General features: G+C 40.5%; 1 protein-coding gene across 1 annotated transcript in view; it reads right to left on the bottom strand.

Moving 5' to 3' along the window:
• Positions 1-21854, bottom strand: part of PDE5A (phosphodiesterase 5A) — a 208779-nt gene extending 186925 nt beyond the window's left edge. Inside the window, exon 1 of the mRNA XM_072119190.1 lies at positions 21743-21854. The gene's annotated coding sequence lies outside the window, so the exon portion shown is untranslated. The remainder of the gene's footprint in view (positions 1-21742) is intronic.
• Between the last annotated feature and the right edge of the window lie 2037 nt (positions 21855-23891).

Raw genomic sequence — 23891 nt, 5'->3', positions numbered from 1 at the left:
TAAACTCCTACTGTCCCTACACACAGTTTATTTTGCTCTTTAGCAGATGTGTGTGTAGGTAGCTCTTTCCCTTGGCTGGCCCACCACCTCCTTCTTGTCAGTTTAGAGTCTAGGCATCAGGAGAAGAAGCAGGACTGCTGCGGGAGAATGATAGAAAGGTAAGTAATACTTTTTTTTGTTTAATACACAGAATGGGAGAGAGGCCACAATATAAGTGAGGATGGAGGACAGGAGGCCACAATATAAGGGAGGATGGAGGCCTCCTCCCTTATATTGTGGCCTCCTGTCCTCCATCCTCACTTATATTGTGGCCTGTCTCCCCTTCTGTGTATTAAACAAAAAAAACGTATTGCTTACCTTTCCCCCCGCAGCAGTCCTGTTTCTTCTCTTGATGCCTAGACTCTAAACTGACAAGAAGGAGGTGGTGGAACTGGAGGCCACAATATGATGGAGGACAAGAGGTCACAATATGATGTAGCACAGGAGGCCACAATATGAAGGAGATGGAGGACAGGAGGCCACAATATGAGGGAGATGGAGGACAAGGGGCCACAATATGAGGGAGATCGAGGACAGGAGGCCACAATATGAGGGGGGTGGAGGATAGGAGGCCACAATATGAGAGAGATGGAGGACAGGAGGCCACAATATGAGGGGGTGGAGGACAGGAGGCCACAATATGAGCGAGATGGAGAGCAGGAGGCCACAATATGAAGGGGTGGCGGACAGGAAGCCACAATATGAGGAGGATGAAGGAGAGAAGACACAATATGAGGAAGATAGAGGACAAGAGGCCACAAAATGAGGGGAATGGGGGACAGGAGGCCACAATATGAGGGAGATGTAGGAGAGAGACTAAAATGTGAGGAGGATGGAGGACAGGAGGCCATAATCACACAAGCAACATGCAAGAATACATTCAATCTCTATGTCCCTTTCAACACAAAAGATAATTACATTTGACATGTACCTGCATTTGACTTGCTGCATTAACTCATTCTAACTGTCAATAAAAGCTTTTGTTAATCATAATATGATTGCACTTGTATTTCAGTATGTGATAAAAACATCTGACAAACAAGTAGTATAAAAAAATACTAAAAACCAGAGGGCAACAGATCATGTAAAAATAAAATATTTTTGTCATTCTCAAAACTTTTGGCCTTGACTGTAGGCACAATGGCATGTTTTAAGGGGAAGGTGACCCACTCCAGATATGTAGTATAGGCCCAGCCTCTCCTAGTTACACCCATGGTACTGGAGTTCCTCTGCACAAAAATTAGCAACTATTTTTACAAACACTTGGATTCCAAATATATATCAGAATTATCTTGGTGGGTGAAAAGTCCAATTTATTTCCCCAAATCTGCAAATTAGAGGATCCTCTATCTGGCTAGATTCTGACACATTTATTAGGCAAAAATGAAAAGTGAAAATGTATGCATGCCTAGCAACTCCACATGGCCATCAGAAGAATATGGTAGCGGAGTGAGGTGGATAACAGTGCTTATTTAGGTTTTCCTCTCTGAAAAAATGTTGCACTTTTACAACTTGCACACTTAGCTTTCTTTGAGAAATTAACCCCGTAACACCAAAACACTTTTCACCTTCCTGACACATCCCATTTTTAAAATTCTGACATGTGTCACTATAAGTGGTTATAACTTTGGAACGCTTTAACGTATCCAAGTGATTTTGAAAAAGTTTTCTCATGAAACTTTGTACTCAGATATTTTTATTGAACATTTTTTTTTTATATAACAACACACCCAACAAGTACAACCTGGAGGGGAGTACTTACATATCTTTACAATAAGCTCTGGCTTTATACAATAATACAAACTCAAATTATACTCATAAAAGCATTACAAGAGAATTACAGTTGTATCCATTTTCTCTTACAGGATGTACGTTTTATCATATACGCTTATTATTAGCAGCATACTCCCTCCCTCCCTTCCCAACTCCCCCCACCCACCTTTGCGAGGCAGCTCTTCTAAGACCCTTCAGGTCTCCTATAATTATTCACATATTAAAGAAGACCTAAACCTATCCTTATTTTGCCAATGATAATTGATATTCTAAGCTAGTTCTTAGTCTTATAAGGGAGCTTGATGGTAAACCAGGCGTATCTAGCCACTTGCCCCAAATCTTTTCAAATTTGGAGACCCCATTCCTCTTTACATACGTGATATATTCCAATAGTATTATTGCATTAAAACGGTCTATAAACTCTTTCTTGTCCGGTGGCCTGTACTTCATGTTAGTTGAAAAATTTAGGTGGTATGTTTTGAATGTTAGGTCTGATTTTTCACATTTCATAAAAAACGCAAAATCCTGCTATTGAGGGACCTGCTCAGGTTTCAAGTCACTTTGCGAGGCCTAAATAAAAGTAAAACCCCATAAATTACCATATTATATAAACTATATTCCTCAACGCATGTAAAACAACTTTTATGAAGTTTGGTAACCCTTTAATTGATTTACAGGGGTTAAAACAAATTTGGATGCAATTCAGAAATTAAATTTTTTTTGGCTAAATGAACGTGTTGTCAGTTGTCAGTGGATAAAATACCGAAACGTTCCACAAAGTTGATTACCCAATCCCTCCCGCGTATAACAATACCCCATATGTGGTGGTAACCTGTTGTATGGGCACACGCCAGGGCATTGATGGGAAGATGTGCCATTCACAGGCTATAAAATATTTATTTTTTTGGCAATTTGGACATAAGGGCTTATTTTTTTGCAACATGAGATGCAATTTACAAATACTTCATTTTAGTGGGTCATTAGCTTTTTGATGAGATTTTATTAACTCTTGAATGTATGAAGGAAAATTTTTTTTTTTTTTTTTTTTGGGGGGGGGGGGGGGTCATACACCCTACACTAAAAATACTATATTATCTTTATTCTATAGATCACTACCATTAAAGTGATACCTCACAAATATATTTTTTTCTATATGCAACACCCTCGCCGATGCAATGGCGAGGTAGTGCTTGCGAATACGTCCCACCTGTAGGTAACACCACATTGCACTACATGGTCCTTATAGGATCAAAGGGGAAATTGCAGTGGTTAATCCTGCCTGGCAAGGCAGATGTTAATTTGTGATGTAATTTCTATTATCCAATGATATGTGTTGCATCCTGTCTCTGTGCACTGAGAGGTAATTGGAGGAGCAGCCACCACCTGACCAAAGGGAGGTAATAAAACCCCCTAGCCAAGAATGTTCTGGAGGATTCCAGTATGAGGTCTTAGAGAGAAGCCTCTCTCAGGAGAGAGAGGAGAGCAGTCTCTCCCAGAAGGGAGAAGAGACCGGTCCTAGTCAGGCCCTCTGGGTCTGCAGGACACAAGCAGAGAGTAGTTAGCTGAGCAACAGCTCAGAGTCTCTAGCACACCAGACCAGTGCAGGAAGAGCCTAGCCCCTGCCTGAAGTGGAAGATAAGACTAGAGTTAGTGTAGTGAGGAAAGGGGTATCATCCTACCTTCAAGGGTGATACCTGAAGAGATCCAGGACCGAGCTGAAGCCTCCTCTAAGGACCCAGCTGCCTCCCAGCCTGCCCTATACATCCAGGCTGGTGAAATACATCCTGTGGCTCCCTCCAAATACCTCTCCAGTACTCCACCATCTTGTTAAAGGCACGTTGCTGATGTTCCTGCGGTTCCAATAAAGAACTGTAAGTTGTTTTCTTCAACTTCTGCCTCCGTCTGGTCCCTGCTACTACCCCTGCCTTCATCACCGGCACCCTGTCCATCACCCAGAGACTCACACTCGGGACATTAAGGGGTTGCCCCAGGGAGATCCGCTATAGCAGCCTCTCCCTCATCATTTCTTGCCAACACCACCCTGCTGGAGACCTGCCAGGCTGTAGGACAGCCCTCCGGTTCCCCCCGTACCAAGCACCGTGACAATAGCGTGCTTAGGCCGCAACCGCCAGCCACTCCGGTACTGCGGGCCCCGGCTGTCTCCAGGCCTCACCTCAAGGGCTAGGCCCCGGTGGGGGATGTTGCAAGTGGCGTCACGAACAACATCCCCCACCGGGGCCTAGCCTTAAAGGGGAGGCCTGGAGACAGCCGGGGCCCGCGGTACCGGAGTTTACAAAAATATTTGCACCCTGTCAATATATGAACACCTCTTCCTCCTCGGCTGCAAGTCCCCGGGCGGTGACCCACGTGAATGCCCCATCCACAGTAATTGTGAGTACGGGTCCCATTGCCATCCATGGGCCGGGCATGATACAGGGCGCCACCCCCACCGGTTCCCCTGCCGGGAGCATTGCCAGGTCCCGCGGCTCTTCTGTGGGAGAAGACATCCCGGCTAGCGAATCTTGTCCGGAGGTTCCATCTAGGCCCGCATCTCCCCTTGCCGGTTACCAATGGGGTGATGACCCGGCCCCGGAAGAACCGGAGCTGGAAGGAGCCGCGGCTCGGCCGCCGGGCTCTGTTTATTTTCTCCTGGACCCCTCTGTGGTCCCTGGCTCAGTTGAGCCCCCGGCTGGAACAGCCGACACCCCGGGTGACAGCGCTCCTCCCCCTGCAGGTCCGGAGGATGTTGCTGCACCTGCAGTACCCGCTACTGCCACCGGGTGTCCCCAGCCGGCACCTACTCCCGCTGAGGATGCACAGGATTCCCTGCAGGAGCTGGATCCTGTCTTTGCTGAACCCAGCGATACTGACTAATCCCTGAAGGGCTGTCGCCCTCTCCAGGTACTATGTCCACTGTACATTGTGTGTATTTATCCCCATATCCCTATAGAGCCAGAAACTGTCCTGAGACTCTTACCCTTATTTATCTCAGTCAAGAGATCATGTGCTATGATAGCACCTTTCCTCTGCCACAGCAGAGATGTCATCAAAGGACTCTGTCCCTCTCCAAATAGAGGAGACCCTTTGTTTCTTCAGTGCACTTTTCCCCACATCAAGGGCTGTACCCAGAAGATGGACTTTGTCAGTAGAGACCTTCTGAGAGACTTTTGCCAACCTCCAGGAAAAGTTGCAATGTAATTTATTATCATTTTGCACTTAATGCCTTCCTTTTTAGGTATGGACATTCTGCTTGCACTTTTTATGCCTTTTCTTTGCAGGAAAAGAGACATTTGCTACCGTGCTACTCTGAGTAGCCTATCTATCTGTAACGTTATGTTATAAGATGTGTACCCATTGGGCTGCTAAGCCAATGTGATTTTGCTAACTTGTTGCACACTGTCATATATGCCAGTAGTCTGCATTAACCCTTTCATAGGCTTTACAGGTTGTAGTGTGGCTGTGTCGGACCGTCTTTTGTGTAAAACACTGACCGCTACCTGATCCCTCAAACTGAGGTTTGCACATGGGGGTAGTCCGTAAACTGCGGGTCTTTAGGGGACCGGGGGTGTTACACAGCTAGCACCTGGATGCCACTCATACATGGGTAAGGTTGCCAGTCAGGAGGTACTTGTGTCGCATATGCTAACGCAATGCAGATAGACACCATATAATTGCCGCCAGGGAAGAAGCGTTGATCAAACAAATATACAGGCCTTGGTGCAAGGAGTGGATTACAGGACATGACACCACACCTTTCCTACTGTACAGTTCGGTTTAATGGCGTCAGCGACCAACTGTCATACAGCTATATTTTTGTCTTAGTCCGACACCAACCCAGGTGCCTGTCTCCAGGACCATGGGCGGTTTGTCCCTACACCTCACACAGCCTGCACTTCCCAGAAGTGCCCTTAGCCCCCTCTGTGCCCCAAAACAACTGTAGTCGAGCCGAGGGCGGCTCTTTCAATTGCCCCCGGGGTATGCAACACCCTCGCCGATGCAATGGCGAGGTAGTGCTTGCGAATACGTCCCACCTGTAGGTAACACCACATTGCACTACATGGTCCTTATAGGATCAAAGGGGAAATTGCAGTGGTTAATCCTGCCTGGCAAGGCAGATGTTAATTTGTGATGTAATTTCTATTATCCAATGATATGTGTTGCATCCTGTCTCTGTGCACTGAGAGGTAATTGGAGGAGCAGCCACCACCTGACCAAAGGGAGGTAATAAAACCCCCTAGCCAAGAATGTTCTGGAGGATTCCAGTATGAGGTCTTAGAGAGAAGCCTCTCTCAGGAGAGAGAGGAGAGCAGTCTCTCCCAGAAGGGAGAAGAGACCGGTCCTAGTCAGGCCCTCTGGGTCTGCAGGACACAAGCAGAGAGTAGTTAGCTGAGCAACAGCTCAGAGTCTCTAGCACACCAGACCAGTGCAGGAAGAGCCTAGCCCCTGCCTGAAGTGGAAGATAAGACTAGAGTTAGTGTAGTGAGGAAAGGGGTATCATCCTACCTTCAAGGGTGATACCTGAAGAGATCCAGGACCGAGCTGAAGCCTCCTCTAAGGACCCAGCTGCCTCCCAGCCTGCCCTATACATCCAGGCTGGTGAAATACATCCTGTGGCTCCCTCCAAATACCTCTCCAGTACTCCACCATCTTGTTAAAGGCACGTTGCTGATGTTCCTGCGGTTCCAATAAAGAACTGTAAGTTGTTTTCTTCAACTTCTGCCTCCGTCTGGTCCCTGCTACTACCCCTGCCTTCATCACCGGCACCCTGTCCATCACCCAGAGACTCACACTCGGGACATTAAGGGGTTGCCCCAGGGAGATCCGCTATAGCAGCCTCTCCCTCATCATTTCTTGCCAACACCACCCTGCTGGAGACCTGCCAGGCTGTAGGACAGCCCTCCGGTTCCCCCCGTACCAAGCACCGTGACAATAGCGTGCTTAGGCCGCAACCGCCAGCCACTCCGGTACTGCGGGCCCCGGCTGTCTCCAGGCCTCACCTCAAGGGCTAGGCCCCGGTGGGGGATGTTGCATATATTTTTACAATTTTACTGGAAAAAAACTAATATAGAAAATCTCATTTGTTTTGAATCGCCATCTTTCCAAACATGATGTAATAGTACTGCAAAATGCGGGAACGCACCCCTCGCCACGCAGTACTATTACGTCAAATGTCGGGAAGGGGTTAATAAAGATGTTACACTTTTCTTTGGAAATGGGATACAGGATATACTATTTTGAAAAAACTTGCTTCAAGTGCCTGAGGAATTTACTGGTCCCAAAGTATAAATACAGGGGCACATTTACCAAGACTAGAGCAAACTGTGTAGTGTGCAGAGGACACCCGATTAAGGATTTCTGGGCTCCTGTCCTCCATGAATTTGGTGCCCCCTGCACTGCTCCGAGTGTAGCACTTTTTTTTTGTGCACCTATAACAACCTCTGTTGAACTTTCCATGTTAAATCTGGACATGGTGCCACTGAGCACCGGAATGCCCCCTTCAGTGCAGAAATTTGTGTTGCATGAAGACTAGTACAGCTGCGCCACAAAAGGGTTGCGTGGAACAAATTTGGTGCAGATACTTCTTAAATACCTGTGCAAGCACATTCTTCATGAGAATGTGCAAAGACCGACAGAAGACTGACGCACGGCCCTTAGTAAATGTGCCCCACTGACTTGAACTGCTGAGTTCAGTTCAGAATATCTATATCTGGACTATAAATCCTGGTAATCCTCCTCTCAGGTAAATAACAAAGTGCAACCATTGACTGAAGTCTATCAGTCTGAACATCCCCGTCAATGAAATATTAATCTTGAATGTGTAAGATCTGTTTAACTAGCTTTGTTGAACTATATGACAATTGGCATCTATTGAAGCGTCCAGGTAGCTTTTACAACATCCTGGAGTCTTTATAGCCTGATAAACTCTGACCTGAAGAATGTTCTGTGATGACTTCTAAAGACATTTGTCACCTCTTCTCTACACCTACCCCCATTCCTGCATCAGGACTTGGAAACAAAGAAACTTTGAATATTCCTGGACTCTCCCCCTCATTAACATTTAATCCAATCCTGAATGACCCTATGGACTAATTAATCAATGGGAGGTTCTGAAACCTGAACTAAACAGAGATCTTATAAAACAATATGAGATACAGGAAATAGTGTTTACTTTATGGAGGCTGCCTGACAAGCTGGGTGTTCCATATTTCTCCCACCTCCAGGAAATCGGGAATTTCTTTAATTTGTAAGTTTGTTATTTTCTCCCTTTTTATTTCATAAGTGTTTGCCATGTTGTGTGTCATTTCATTTTGTAATTCTTTTGTTTTTTAACATGTAAAGTGTTTACATTAATTTTGGTCCCTGTATGCTCTACTAACGCATAGCATTGTAAAGTGTGATTAGCTGTGTGACTGTTAGAGAGCTGAGTGTGCATGTCTAGTGGTGTAACAAGGTGACTGCTTGAAAAGCAAGAGTGGATGTAGAGTTCGATACTTATTGGTCCCAGTTCAAATGCAATAAGTGTTGGGAGCTGATAATATCTGGAGTGCTGTAGCTGAATGAGGTGTGATTTGTATCCTGAGTCAAAGGTGAGCGCAAGTTTGAGTAGGCTAAATTAACCTGTACAGTTGCACCCCAAGTCATGTGATTAGGCAGCGACACCCTCGCCATGACAATCCCCTTAAAGGAAATGAACTATTTTGTAACGTATTATCTTAATCAAACCAATATCAAGCAATATGCAGCAAAGACTCACCGGCTATGGAGAGGGCTCAGCCAGTGAGCCCTCTCCATGTACCCGTACCAGACGTGCGCCGTACTAGGGGTTAAAATTTTTGGAGAAATTATATCAGAAAATTCTAACACAAAGTATTCAAACACAATTCTGTACATGCTGATTTTGCACTTTTTCTCAAATACAAAGAATGCAGATATCTAAAGTATACTTCAACTGTGAGCATCAAAATCTAAAAGAAAATCCAGAACATCACATTTACTAAGGGCCCGATTCGCGTTTTCCCGACGTGTTACCCGAATATTTCCGATTTGCGCCGATTTTCCCTGAATTGCCCCAGGATTTTGGCGCACATGATCGGATTGTGGCGCATCGGCGCTGGCATGCACGCAACGGAAATCGGGGGCGTGGCCTAACGGAAACCCGTAGGATTCGGAAAAACCGCCGCATTAAAAAAAAAAGTGTTGTGGGACTCACGCTTACCTTCACTCGGTCCTGCTTGGTGAAGATCAGTGCATTCCAGGGAACTTCAGCGCAGCAGCGCCACCTGGTGGACGTCGGAGGAACTACCTTAGTGAATCCCGTCCGGACCCGAATCCACCGCAGAGAACGTGCCACTTGATCGCGAATGGACCGGGTAAGTAAATCTGCCCCATTGTATGATTTTTAATTATTAATAAGTCAAGTATCTAAAAAGTCAAGGACCCAAGGCAGGTGCAGCTCTTCACTGGACAATTCAAATGACTGCTTGTTGAAGTCCCATAGTGGGACAAGTAAAAAAAACAAACATGTTTTTAAATAAAAAAAAATAAATTCATGAATTAAAAAAACAAAGCCCTGTTATATATAACACTTACATATAAAAATTGTAAAAAGGAAAAAATCGCCATACAAGCCCCACATATTATGTATCACCATGTCTATAATCACCCATACAATAAAACAAAAGGATTGAACCTGCAGGATGAGCAGCGTAAATATTTTTTAAAAACCCACCAAAAATTATGCTTTTTACCTACAGTATATACTAGGGTATATTCGACCCGAATATAAGCCAAGGTACTTAATTTTCCCACAAAAACTGTGAAAACCTATTGACTCAAATCTAAGCTTAAATGCATTGGTGCCAGCCCATGCCCACCAGTATCTAGCAGCTCATGCCCCCAGTATATAGGCAGGACATTCCATCACCAGCCAGCCCTTAGTATATAGTCAGCCAGCCCCTGCCCACAGTATATACCCAGCTAACCCCTTAGTATACAACCTGCCTCTAGGCCCCTAGTATACAGCCTGCTTCCAGCCCCCTCGTATAAAACCTTCCTCCAGTCCCCTTGTATGCAGCCTGCCAGTGGCCCCCTAGTATAAAGCCTGCCTCCAGCCCCCTAGCATACAGCCTGCCTCCAGCCCCCTAGTATACAGTCTTCCTATGGCCTCTAGTATACAGCCTGCCTCTGATAGCCAGCACCTGCCCCTGGTAGGACTTCAAAAAAAAAGTCAAAGCTTACCTTTCCGGCGCCCCCCGCAGGTCTTTTTTTCTTCCGCACCAGCCAGTGCAGACAGACCTGCCACTGCTAACGGAAGAAGAGAAGACCTGCGGGGGGCACCCGAAAGGTGAGTTTTGACCTTATTTTCTCTTGACTGGAGTATAAGCTGTTTCAGTTTTTTAGCACATTTTTTTGTGCTCAAAAACTCAGCTTATACTCAAGTATATACAGAATGGAAGGGGTTAATCCTCCCATCTTAGAGCTGTTTAACCACACACAGGCATGTTAAGTCATGCAGCCACCATAGGCAGACAGTATACAGGCCGGAATACACTTCCCTATTGTAGATACTGAGTCTTTTGTTTTAAAACTAAGCAGAATGAAGTATATTAGAAAAAAATTTCTTCACATCCCAACACACACAATATTAAAATGATCTCATATGATGGTAAACCTTAAAGCTATAAATTGGCCAGGTCCTAAAGGGGTTCACACTGAAATAACTGGCTGTTATGTTGTTGTTTGATAAGATTAGTTGATTTGCTTACTTATTTTACTTTGGCAAACCCTGAAAAAACACTATATTATTTTAGGTTGTTTAGGTGCTAACATATCAAATTAATTTAATCTATTGATGACTTGGTCTGGTGCGCCATGGTGCTACTTACATAATGTTCATCATAATGGTCTTATGTGAGAACATGCTGGACTTTTGACTTCACCCCTGGCAACTGTATAAATATTTCCTGTGTTATTTTGGTTTTGAATAAATATGTGAGAGACTTTTCTTTTTCCCTTGAAATATTATTAGACCTATTATGACTCTATCATTACTCACACTTAAAGAACAAAACAGTTTTACAGCTTGGATTAGGCAATTGCCAATGTGCCTACAATTAGTCCTTATCCAGGTATTATGCCCTTTCTGGAAGGACAGCATAGTGTGCACCTATTTGATGTTATTTTTAGTTTGAAAAAGGTTTGTATTTCTATTAATAAAAATTACTAACACTAATCAAAAATGTAATTTTTTTTTTAAAAAAGTGGATGAAAGTCTTACGTTAATTGATATATTGCACATGAATTCAAAAGTATGGCTAAACTTGGATTGGTTACCATAACAGCTTAAACCCTTTTAAAGGCTCCATTAGCTATAATTCAGCACCCTGTATTACAGTCTATCAGAGACCTAGTACAGTCATGGCCATAAGTTTTGAGAATGACAAAAATATTATATTTTCACATGATCTGTTGCCCTCTGGTTTTTATGTGTGTTTGTCAGATGTTTTTTATCACATATAGAAATACAATTGCGATCATATTATGAGTAACAAAAGCTTTTATTGACAGTTAGAATGAGTTAATGCAGCACGTCAATACAGTGTTGACCCTTCTTCTTCAGGACCTCTGCAATTCTCCCTGGCATGCTCTCAATCAACTTCTGGACCAAATCCTGACTGATAGCAGTCCTTTCTTGCACAATCAATGCTTGCATTTTGTCACAATCTCTTGATGATTGACCACAAGTTCTCAATGAGATTAAGATCTGGGGAGTTTGCAGGCCATGGACCCAAAATCTCTATGTTTTGTTCCCAGAGCCATTTAGTTATCACCTTTGCTTTATGGAAGGTCCTCCATCATGCTGGAAAAGGCATTGTTGATCACCAAACTGCTCTTGGATGGTTGGGAGAAGTTCCTCTTGGAGTACATTCTGGTACCATTCTTTATTCATGGATGTGTTTTTAGGCAAGACTGTGAGAGAGCCGATTGCCTTGGCTGAGAAGCAACCCCACACATGAATGGTTGCAGGATGCTTTACAGTTGACATAAGACAAGACTGGTGGTATCGCTCACCTTGTCTTCTCCGATCTGTTTTCCAGATGTTCCAAACAATCGGAAAGGGGATTCAACAGAGAAAATGACTTTACCCCAGTCCTCAGCAGTCCACTCCCTGTACCTTTTGCAGAATATAAGTCTGTCCCTAATGTTTTTTCTGGAGAGAAATGGCTTCTTTGCTGCCCTCCTTGACACCAGGCTTTGCTCTAAGAGTCTCCGCCTCACAGTGTGGGCAGATGCACTCACACCTGTCTACTGCCATTCTTGAGGAAGCTCAGCACTGCTGGTAGCCCGATCCCAAAGCTGAAACACTTTTAAGAGACAGTCCTGGCGCTTGCTGGTCCTTCTTGGGCGCCCTGGAGCCTTTTTGGCAACAATAGAACCTCTCTCCTTGAATTCATTGATGATGTGATAGATTGTTGACTGAGGTGCAATCTTTCTAGCTGCGATACTCTTCCCTGTTAGGCCAGTTTTGTGCAGTGTAAAGATGACTGAACGTGTTTCTTTAGAGATAACCATGGTTAACAGAAGAGAAACAATGATTCCAAGCACCAGTCTCCTTTTAAAGTGTCCAGTGGTGTGATTCTTACTTAATCATGACAGATTGATCTCCAGCCCTGTCCTCATCAACACCCATACCTGTGTTACTGGAGCAATCACTGAAACCATGTTAGCTGCTCCTTTTAATGCAGTACTGCAATGAAATGTGTTTTGGGGGAAAAGTTCATTTTCTAGGCAAACATTGACTTTGCAATGAATTGCTGTTAAGCTGATCACTCTTTATAACATTCTGGAGTACATGCAAATTGCCATTATAAAACGTGATGCAGTAGACTTTGTAAAAATTAACATTTGTATCATTCTCAGAACTTTTGGCCATGACTTGGCACACAATACTAAATTATGCCATTTAGAAAGGCTCATTCATCTTTATGTCTACCAGTAAGTCTTGGTTCAATGTAAGGGTCTCTGTGTTCCAGTTCCAGTGGTTGCAAACTGGTTGCAGGACTAGACTCCACTTTAAGGGTTTATACCAAACATTTAAGTTGTAGTCTACCCAAAGGCCGATTTTAACCCCCATGGATCACGAAAACGCCCCCCTGGCAAACTGGAGAACGATTGTCTTTTATCCAGCTTCTCATTTTATATATGTGGCTCAGGTGAAATCCAAACAGACTTGAGGGGGTTGTATTGGAAGATAACATGTAAATAGAGATGGATGATGTGGAACCTTGCATTTGAGCATGAAGGATATGCAAAAGAAATAAAGAATTGAGGTACAACATATAATACATTACCATACAAGATGTACAATACAAGCCATCCCAATGGAACCACAGATTATTGATAAGAGGAGCAGAACCCTAGATGAGAATATAAATGTCTGATGGAGCTTAAGGAGGTATTCCAGGAATCAGCATAATTCATATGAAAATGGGTCCTTTAACCGGTTAAGGACCGGGCCCTTTCCCGTTTTTTCATTTCCATTTTTCACTCCCCACCTTCAAAAATCTATAACTTTTTTATTTTTACACGTAAAAAGCTATGTGACGGCTCGTTTTTTGCGTAACAAATTGCACTTCATAGTGACCACATTGAATATTCCATGCCATGTACTGGGAAGTGGGAAAAAAATTCCAAATGCAGTGAAAATGGTGAAAAAACGCATTTGTGTCGTATTCTTGTGGGCTTGGATATTGCGGCTTTCACTTGCATCTAATTTATTCTTTGGGTCAGTACGATTACAGGGATACCAAATTTGTATAGGTTTTATAATGTTTTCATACATTTACAAAAATTAAAACCTCATGAACAAAAATTTTTTTTTATTTTGCCGTCTTCTTGTGCTTATAACTTTTCCATACTTCATTGTATGGAGTTGAGGGTGGTGTCATCTTTTGCGACTTTTGATGATGTTTTCAATAATATTATTTTTAGGACTGCACGACCTTATGATCACTTTTTATAGAATTTTTTATTTTTTTTTAAATGGCAAAAAAGTGCCAGTTTTGACTTTGGACGCGATTTTCCGTTACGGGGTTAAACGCAGTGAAAAACCGTTATTATATTTTAATAGATCGGGCATTTTCGGACGCGGCGATACCTAATGTGTTTATGATTTTCACTGTTTATTTATATTTATATCAGTTCTAGGGAAAGGGGGGTGATTTGAATTTTTAGGGTTTTTTATTATAATTTTTTTTTTAACTTTGTTTTAATTTTTATTTTTACTATTTTTCAGACTCCCTAGGGTACTTTAACCCTAGGTTGTCTGATCGATCCTACCATATACTTCCATACTACAGTATGGCAGTATATGTGGATTTTACTCCTCATACATTACAATGTGCTGATAGCACATTGATAAAAAGAGAAATCCCATTTTAAAATTTGTTATGCAATTTCTCCTGAGTACAGAGACAGCGAGGCGCCTAAGGGAAGGAACTACATGCATCTCCAAGTTTTGTCTTTTAGAACTGGATTTTAGTTTCCTCATTGGTGTCCTTTTGTAGGCTATAATTTTTTTGTTTTTACGTTAGTGGGCCATGTGATTTATTTTTTTCCGGGATGAGAAGCATTTTCCAGTAATACCATTTCGGGTAAGCCTTATTTTTGAAAAATTTTTACTTTTTTAGGGGGGTGGAGGAGTAGAAAAGCATCAATTCTGTAATGGATTTTTTTTTACTTTTTTTGGTGTTCACCCTATATCCTAATAAACATGTTATCTTTAGTTTATGTGTCAATATGATTACGGGGATACCTTACCATATTTTTTCTTAAGTTTTACTAAATTTGCAAAAAAATCCTAATTTTTGCATCGCATCATGGCATAACATTTACATTTTTTTGGCTACAGAGCTTGTTGATGGATAGTTTTTTGCAGGCCATGTACTTTGCACAAGTATCATTCTGAAGTAGATATGTTTTTGATCACTTTTAATTGGATTTTTTGTGGGATGAAAAAATGTACAATTTTGGTGGGTTTTTAACGTGGTGATGCAATATATGTGGGGTTTGTGTTATGATTGACTTTTTTCACATTATATGTTGGTTTATATGTTAATGGATTTATGGGCATTTTTATTAATTTATTTTTAATTAAGAAAATTTTTATTTCTTCTTTTAAAATTTTTTAGTAGATCCACCATGGGACATGACCAAGCAATCACCTGATTGCTAAGATTGAGTCTAAGAGGATTACATTGTTGAAAACTATTGCAACCGGTGGTCTTCATTAGAAATTTACCTTCATTACTATAATTATTATATATGGAAGTATTTGCGCTGAGACCTTATATTCCCCAGTTCCTGTTCCTTTGTTCCTGTGTCCTGTGTTCCTGTTTTCCTGTTCCCATCTGCATGGACCTTGCGTTGCTGACCCCGGATTGGACTTGACATTGCATTTCTGCCGCCTGCCCTGACACTGTGCCTGAACCTGACCACGAGACTGTCTCCTGCTAAGGTACCTCGCCTCGGCTGCCACCTGTGGAACGACCTGATGGTACCTCGCCGCAGCAAGACCATCCTGCTTTGCGGAGGGCTATGGTGAAGACCAGGTGCCACTTAGATTCCTGTCATGGGTGTCGGCTAGTATCACCTCCCATGGTGGTCCAGAGGATCCACTGATCCGAATCCTGACATTTATGCCTTTGTATTTTTTTTGTTTTTAAAATTGTTGTACGGGGGTAGGATTGGAAATATGAGGTACCTAAAAATATTTGGGGAAATTGTCACAACATGGTGAAGAAGTGAGCCCTCAATAGCTCACAACTTCTGTCCCTGTTTTCTGCCAGCCCTGTACAAAATTTCAGATAGCAACTAGGTAGCGATACTTACAAAAGTGTAATTAAGTGTGCCAGAACCAAGATGGTAGCAATGTAGAAATTAGAAGCAAGTAAATAGTCAAGAAAGTCTAGGTAACCATTAGCAGTAAGCAAAGTAAGGCTACAAGTAAGGCCATGGTTTCATGGACCACTTTTTGCAGCCCGTGTGTCATTAGCAGGTGAGTGCCACTCAAGTGCCAATGAAAATAATAAAAGACTGCAAGGCCAGTCAGCTAATGATATGGGTTGTGGAATTCACAACCTTGTTTATAAGCCCAATAGGGTTGATAAGAACATATTCTAGCAGTAGAAAATAGGATGTATATCCAGAATTCCTGTGCAAATAAGATGACCAGTTATAAATAAGATGTCTGTTTATATATCATTCTGTTATTTTAAAGTATTTTTGAGATTCTTTGATGATCACTGCATAGTGTGTATAAAATGCTCTAAATTTTCTGTTTCAGGAATATGTCTGACAAACAGAACTAGTATTCTTGAAAGCTCATCATCAAATATACTCAGTTAGCCTCGAAAGGGTATTGGCTAATTTCTTCACTCTGTTTTCTAGTCATGTGCAAGTAACCTAGCACTGAGGCAGAAGACTACAACTAAGCAAAAAGAACCAGGACCTGAATGAAAACACAGATGAGTACACATGGAGTGCCTGGATGCCACCCCTACTGCTGATTGGACACATTGGAGTAAACAAGAGAGATTTGCTGACAAATTGATCATCTGGTGAATGATTGTTTTGTTTATATTGTCATGCATATTCCAATTCATATTAGCTATGACATTTTTTAAGCTAGCTTTATCTACAGCTTTCAAAAAATAAAAAAATTTTGGGGGGAATTTATGAAGCCAGTTTGGCCAGTATAATTTTCTCCACAAAACACCTTGTGACATATTTATAAAGGCTTTTCCAACTTGTGCAACAGGTGGAGGGATTGGCTTGACCTTTTAAAAAGGGGTTGTATTCTTTGGGAGAAGGGGTGTCGCCGGGTGGAAAATAGTCAGTGCGCCAAAAAACTAGCTGGGGCACTGCAACACACAGTTTAAACAGGCTAAAAGATCAAAAACAGAACCCTATAGTCATAAACTTCACCAGAATTGTGTAAATTTAACCGCACTATTAGACCATGTGACACATAAATAAATTCCAGCCAATGTAATGTTGAGTGGATCCAAACCACAAAGTTCTGGTCTGTGATGAACTTTGGTGGATCGGGTCCCCCAGACCAAATGCCGAACTTCATCAGAAGTTTGGGACCAGGTTCAGATCTGGCTCTACACACCACCGGTAATGCCTGCATTTGGTGCTCACAAAGTTACTGGCAGCATATAATTTCATTCGGTCCAAACCCAGATTTCTTTGGGTCCACTTATCTTTGCTCAACCAAAACGTTGTCCATTGTTAAGTATCACTCAATGTTCAACCATCAACTTTTTAATGTTTATAAGTACCTTAAAGTTGTTTTCCCAAGATACAATGTTCTCCCCCATTTATGGATTAGTCATCACTTCTTGTCACATTAAGTGCTTAAACCACTTGTTAGGCATGTACAAATGCTAGTTTTTAGTGCACATTTTGATTAATGAATGTGGCTATATTTAACTGATGCTGCTCAATGATGATCTTCATTTTGATGGGTGATTCTGCAGCAAAAATGCTGTGAATTATTTGCTATACTTCCTTATATTGCAGATGAATGTTATGCTCATGCTATGATTTACAATATCATGTCTAATTTTAGAGAGACAATGATTCTTTGGCTTGTGACATGAATTGGCTTCCTTTTATCACGGTTTTCACTTTATTTGTTGTAAATTACAGATGTGTCAAATGATTTACACTGTGGTAAAAATTTAACAGCATGAAAGAAGAAACCTTTGGTCACTTGTTTTTACGAGCCTTGTGTGTAGTAGTATACAAATTGCATAGCACAAAATGAAGAAGTTATTATACTGCAATAACCTTAAAGGAGATGTTTAGCTGTTGGTCCACCAATTACTAATACCAATTACAGGAGTTCCCCTACTTAAGAACACCCTAGTTACAAACAGACCTCTGGGTGTTAGTAATTTACTGTACTTTAGACTTAGGCTACAATAAACAGTTATAATAGTTTTCAAAGGTGTCTGCAATTAAGCTTTATTGTTAATCCTGCTTCTTAGAACAATCCAACAATTTTAAAATCCAATTGTCACAGAGACCAAAAATATTCTATCTGGGGTTACAATGATAAAACATACAGTTCCGAGTTACATAAAAATTCAACTTAAGAGCAAACCTACGGAACCTATCTTGTACGTAACCCGGAGACTGTCCCCAGGTTACGTACAAGATAGGTTCCATAGGTTTGTTCTTATGTTGAATTTTTATGCAAGTCGAAACTGTATATTTTATAATTGTAGTGCCAGACAAATTTTTTTTTTGCTGTAATGGGACCGAGGATCATTAATAAAGCTTCATTACAGACACCTTATAGCTCAGTGATGGCGAACCTTTGAGAGACCGAGTGCCCAAACTACAACCAAGGCCCACTTATTTATCGCAAAGTGTCAACACAGAAATTTAATTTGTGATTTGTACTCCATTCTCTGTCACAGATTTCATTGATATCAGCACCCTGAGGACACTAATAAAGCAGAAAATAGAAGAAATTTGGATTATCATTGTAGCTTCCCTCCAGGGTTCCCTGAACAGCAAGAAGCAGGAGCTACAATGATAATCCAGATCTGTCCACACCTTCCCATTCCTCCAGTAGTCCCAAGTAGCACTGTCACTTTAAAATAGCTCTGTGCACAGCAAGTCCTGGGCTGTCTGGGACTGTAGGAAGATACCTGGTGTCATCTCTGGTGAGTGCCCACAGAAAGGGCTCTGAGTGCCACCTCTGGCACCCGTGCCATAGGTTAGCCACCACTGTTATAGCTGATCATTGCAGCCTGGGAGGTCACAGTGGGCAGAGGGTTCGTCTCTAACTGGGGGTCATCTGTAAGTTGGTTGTCCTTAAGTAGAGGACCGTCTGTACATCAAAATGTATTTGTGTTTGAAGAACCAGCATGGCTTAGAGTTCTTAAATGCACAAAATTGACTAAAGATGAATCTGTAAGATGAAGATGAAGACTTTAAGCTCTTGTGAGTAGGGCTCTTATTCCTATTCTTATTTTTACACTGTAATATATTAACTTATTTAGTTTGTATACGTACACCATGATCTGTACGGCGCTGCAGAATATGATAAAGCTATATAAAGATTTATTACTATTAGATTATTATGAATGACAAGGTGCATAATTTGGGTGTAAATGTCAATGATGATGTAGCATAAATAAATGTTTTTTGATCAACTTGACTCAATTTGTGTCATTTACTACCTCAATTTTCTAAATCTGAAGATGTTTGATTTAGATAAAACATGAGGGAAAATCTAGGAGACTAGCTTTTAAGACACTTTCCAGCCAAGAATAGTCTGTGTCAATTATTTCTGGCTGACCTAGATAGAATGTTAAAAACAGGTTAATTCCTTTGAAAACTAATTTCTGATCGCTGAGCGTTATGTCTTATAAGTTGCAAGCTATGCGTTCTTAATTTTTTAGACTGAATTACATGTCAGATACTGATCATAAAGAAAAATGTATTATGTGATGTGGGGTTAATATAATTAAAAACCTGATTAAGAATTAATTATGGCTCTATTTAGGAACAATAATAGTATCTAATTCAGTAAATTATATCTAATACAATTATTAGAATTCATTTAAGAGTATTTATCATGTTATATAAATACATACCGTATATATATATATATATATATATATATATATATACACACACACATATAAATATATGAATATATACATATATGTATAGTTCACAAGAAATCCAAAGCAGCACCGTAAATAACCATATCAGGATAAAACTGTAGTCTGCAAAGCCATAGAAAAATCTGGGCAAGAGGGATCTTCTAAATAATTTGAAATAAAGGCAGCAAAAAAAATAAAGTTGAAAATATGGTGGTTTTTTAAGGTGGCAATGTTTAGGCTGTTACATAAACTGAGAAATAAAGCTAGTTCCAGCACAGTCTTCAGTGGGTAAAAACATTAATTCTTCTTTAGTAAAAACTTCATTAAAAACAGCATACAGCATAGATTCCCCTGTCACACACTAGCAATCAACGCGTTTCAGCCAGTACCGCTTTAGTCAAAGATCATGACTAAAGCCGGACAGGCTGAAACGTGTTGATCGCTAGTGTGACAGGGGAATCTATGCTGTATGCTGTTTGTTATGGTTTTAATGAAGTATTTAATAAAGAAGAATTCATGTTTTTAGCAACTGAAGATGGTGCTGGAATTTGCTTTTTTTCTCAGTGAAGTCTGGAATCTTGGGATTGTCCATGCACTACAGGAGGAGAGTGCAACGGAGTGGTGACCTGAAACCTTTGTTTTTTCTTTCTGGCTACATTTACATAAACTGAGCCTTTTTTTGTAAAGATCGCCACCTATGGATTAAAAGCCACCGTATTTTCAACTTTATTTTTTTGTGCTGCCTTTTCTTCTCCTAAAATTATATATATGTATATATACACATATATATATATATATATATATATATATATATATATATATATACATATATATATCATATAGGATACATAAAATAATCAATAGGAGGGTAACTGCATGGACAGTTCTGTTGTGAAGAATATAGACATAGCTATAAAACACATCTGGGAGAAGTCACCATGCAGTTCTGTACACAAAGGAGCAGATCATTACCTGTAAGTTGCTTGATACCACCTCTGCCTGCAGTCACTGACTAACATTCTAGTGTGATAAATGAGACACATGGTTATTCTGTAATGTGGGGAGAAATGGGGGGGATCAGGACTGACTAAGGAGCATATAACATGTAAGTATGTCTGGCTTTGGCACTGTGCACTTGCTTCCTCCTCAGTCTCCTGAACCTATTAGACTAAATAAACTTCATCACTTCTTATATTGGTTATTCCCCTCCACTTCTGGTAAATGGAAGCCCATATAATGGAAAAAAAATTATACAGACTGCAGCATTATTTTAATAGTTACAAAAAACAGAAGCATGAAGACAGGTAACCTTTCATGCATGCAAGTCTGTGGTAAGTGGGGGAGGGGGCATTATTAACATTGCCCTGGGTCCTGGAGAATTGCCTCAGATGTGTGAATATGAACTTTACAAAGGCTCAGAATGTATACTTATTAGAATGTATACTTATTTTTAAATTTGGGTGAAACTTTACTAAATTGCTCCAAAAACAATTACATGATGACAGAAATAATAACTGTCTATTGCCTTGTATATATTTTGAAGATAAATATATAATCTCATTTTATTGGTAAAAAAAATAGATTTGATTTGATTCTAGCAACCTAAGCTTTCCTGTGGGGTCAAAATGCTCTTCTGATGTAACCATGACAAATGCACTGTATGCTAAAATGACACTATTTTGGCTCAATATGGAAGACTATGATTGTACAAATGGAATCATGTGACTGCGGCTGGGTACAGAGGGCATACAATATTGTGTGATCCTGAAAGCTATTGTGAGCTAGTCAATCTCTTTAATCAGAGATAGACCTAAAATGCAAAGCTTCTTTCAGCTATCTGTACCAATGAGCTATCACAAAAGTAAGGATAGGAATATAGGAATTCTAACTGAGATGCAAAGGAGTGTATACCCTATTGTGACCCCCACCTTTATCTTTTTACTTTGGTCCCAGAAAACCTCTACTGATTTTCTGTGACCAAAATGAATAAATGTTGGGGGCAGTATTATTGCCAAGTAGGATGGGATCCCTGTTCCGTTTTGTTATGGGGAAAAGTAAAGTTAGTAATGGAATTATAGTTCTGCTGGTTACACGTTTTATTTTAAAAGTTATTTGTCAGTATCAAAGAAATGGTGCGTAATGATTTAGTAATATTATCATAAGATAAGCAGTAATGTAATGCATTTTAATGGTTACATTTAATAAATGCAGTCATAGCATTAATATAGGATAATCAAACTCACCTTTTTGATGATATACTGGCATCCTTTGTTTCCTAAATGATGACAGAGAAATCCTGGAAGATTGTGATGAGCCACACCAAAACAATATATATAAATAGCAAATCCAATCATGTGCTGCAGCCGATGTGAACGCACACATTAGCGAACTTACTGAAGAAGCAGCTAATTAATCTGGATATTTTTTACAGGTCAGCGAACACAGTGCTTTGCCAGTTCATTTTCACATATATATATATACTTCCATTGCCCGTTAGCAGTGTCAATACTATCGATATTGAATTTGTTTGTGTGTGTTTTTTACAGTGTTGTTTCTCTTTTTCAGTATTTTTCTCTAGTAATATGAGGTAAAAAAATTAGTTGTAATGTTTTTTTAATGCATTTTCAATCAAATTTTCTAATCCATTATGTATTATAGTCCTTGTTAACTGGCTCAGGAGTGGGTCACTTTCTCTAGTTCGTAAGTAGACCTTTTTTAATTTACTGACACAAATGGTGTTGAAAGTGGTGAGATTCTATTTTCACAGCCTTAATTCCTACAAGTAGGATTTTTCTCAATTTGCTGTCATGACTGTGGAGGTAGGACAGGGTGGAATGTTGATAAAGACTATAGAGCAACAGGCTGGAACATGGTTTTAGGAGAACTTTCGCAGGTTTTCACGCAAAACTACGCCAGGTTGGACCTGGCGTAGTTTTGTTCGGCAGTTGTGTCCTGCCCTCCTAATAAGCCTCTTGATGTATCCGGCAGGACTTTTATATGTTATTTGGAGACCTAATTCCTGGCACAAGATCTATAACTCTGTGGTTTGTATTTGAGATGTACACACAGACAAAACAGGTAGTGTTCATCAGAGCAATAGTGTGCTGTTATACATTTTGCTTAACCCCTTCAGGACATAGCCAATTTGTACGTTAAGGGTCAGCCCTTTTAAAAAAAAAATCTGACCAGTGTCTCTTCCTGTGGTAATAACTTTTCAACACTTTAAGATATCCCTGTGATTTTGAGAAATTCAATAATTACAATTTTCAAAGTTTCAAATATTCTACTTTTTAGATAAGAAGTCATACCACAATTTTTTTGTAGAAAACTTTTACCATTTGTTTTCTTTGTGTTTCCATAATTGGTTTTACGTTTTCTTTTTTTATGTTTATAGAATGTTAGAAGGTTTATAGTTTTAGTAGCAAGTTCTCAGATTTTCAAGAGATTTGAAATGCAAAATTTTTGGTGACCAATTTATTTTGAAAGTGCCCTATGAAGGTGATAAGGATTTTTATGCAGGGCCCCAACAGCCCTCTTGACTTTTGTAAGGTGAGTCCTAATTAACCCTTTCATGATTGAACATAAAAACTAAGACACGTCAGTCTCTTAGTATATGTCAAGATCTTCTCCCGTTTAATATCTCAAAATGCATAATATCACAGACAGAAGAGTCATCAAAGGGGCGTGAATAGTATACTAAAAAATTATTGGTAATCAGCACATTCTGGGAAAAAAAATGTAATTAATTGTGCTCAGTTCTCAGAGACCTTGTACACAGATATTGTTTATACTAATGCTGAGAAGAATAAGATCAGTGGGCTCCAGAATCATAATATAATCGAGGACAGACTGGCTTCTCATTAAATGTCAAAGGGTATTAGCTGACAGTCGAGCAAACAGGTTACATTAAATGAAGTTTGAATCATGACATTAACTTGACAATGGTCAGGGAACATGGCCGCTGTATCTAAGATGGCGGACAGTATTCAAGATGGCGTCCGAAACCAGTGCGATCTCCTTAACAAAGGCTTATGTATTATAAACCCCCACAGGGAACATCATTTTATGAACTTAGCATCTCAAACTATTCAAATCAACATTTGGGAAGTCTGTTAACCCTTTAATTCTATCTCAGGAATCAAACAAAAATGGATTGGAAATTTTTACATTTATATTCTCATTTAGCTGTAAAATGTACACATTCAGAAGTTATTGGACGTAAATATAACATTTTTGGCCTGTTTCTTCTGAGTATGGCAATACCTGACATGTGGATATCAGGTCGATTTGGCTACAAATGTTTTGTGGTGCCACAACGTACTTAAAGAGCCCCTAAATTACCAGTAATTTAGGAAACTACACCCCTCATTGGATTTATCCATGGTTGTAGTG

Source organism: Engystomops pustulosus, chromosome 1, assembly GCF_040894005.1.
Source record: "Engystomops pustulosus chromosome 1, aEngPut4.maternal, whole genome shotgun sequence".
NCBI lineage: Eukaryota > Metazoa > Chordata > Amphibia > Anura > Leptodactylidae > Engystomops > Engystomops pustulosus.
The sequence above is the reverse complement of the archived record's forward strand: the minus strand, read 5'-3'. Positions and strand labels throughout refer to the sequence as shown.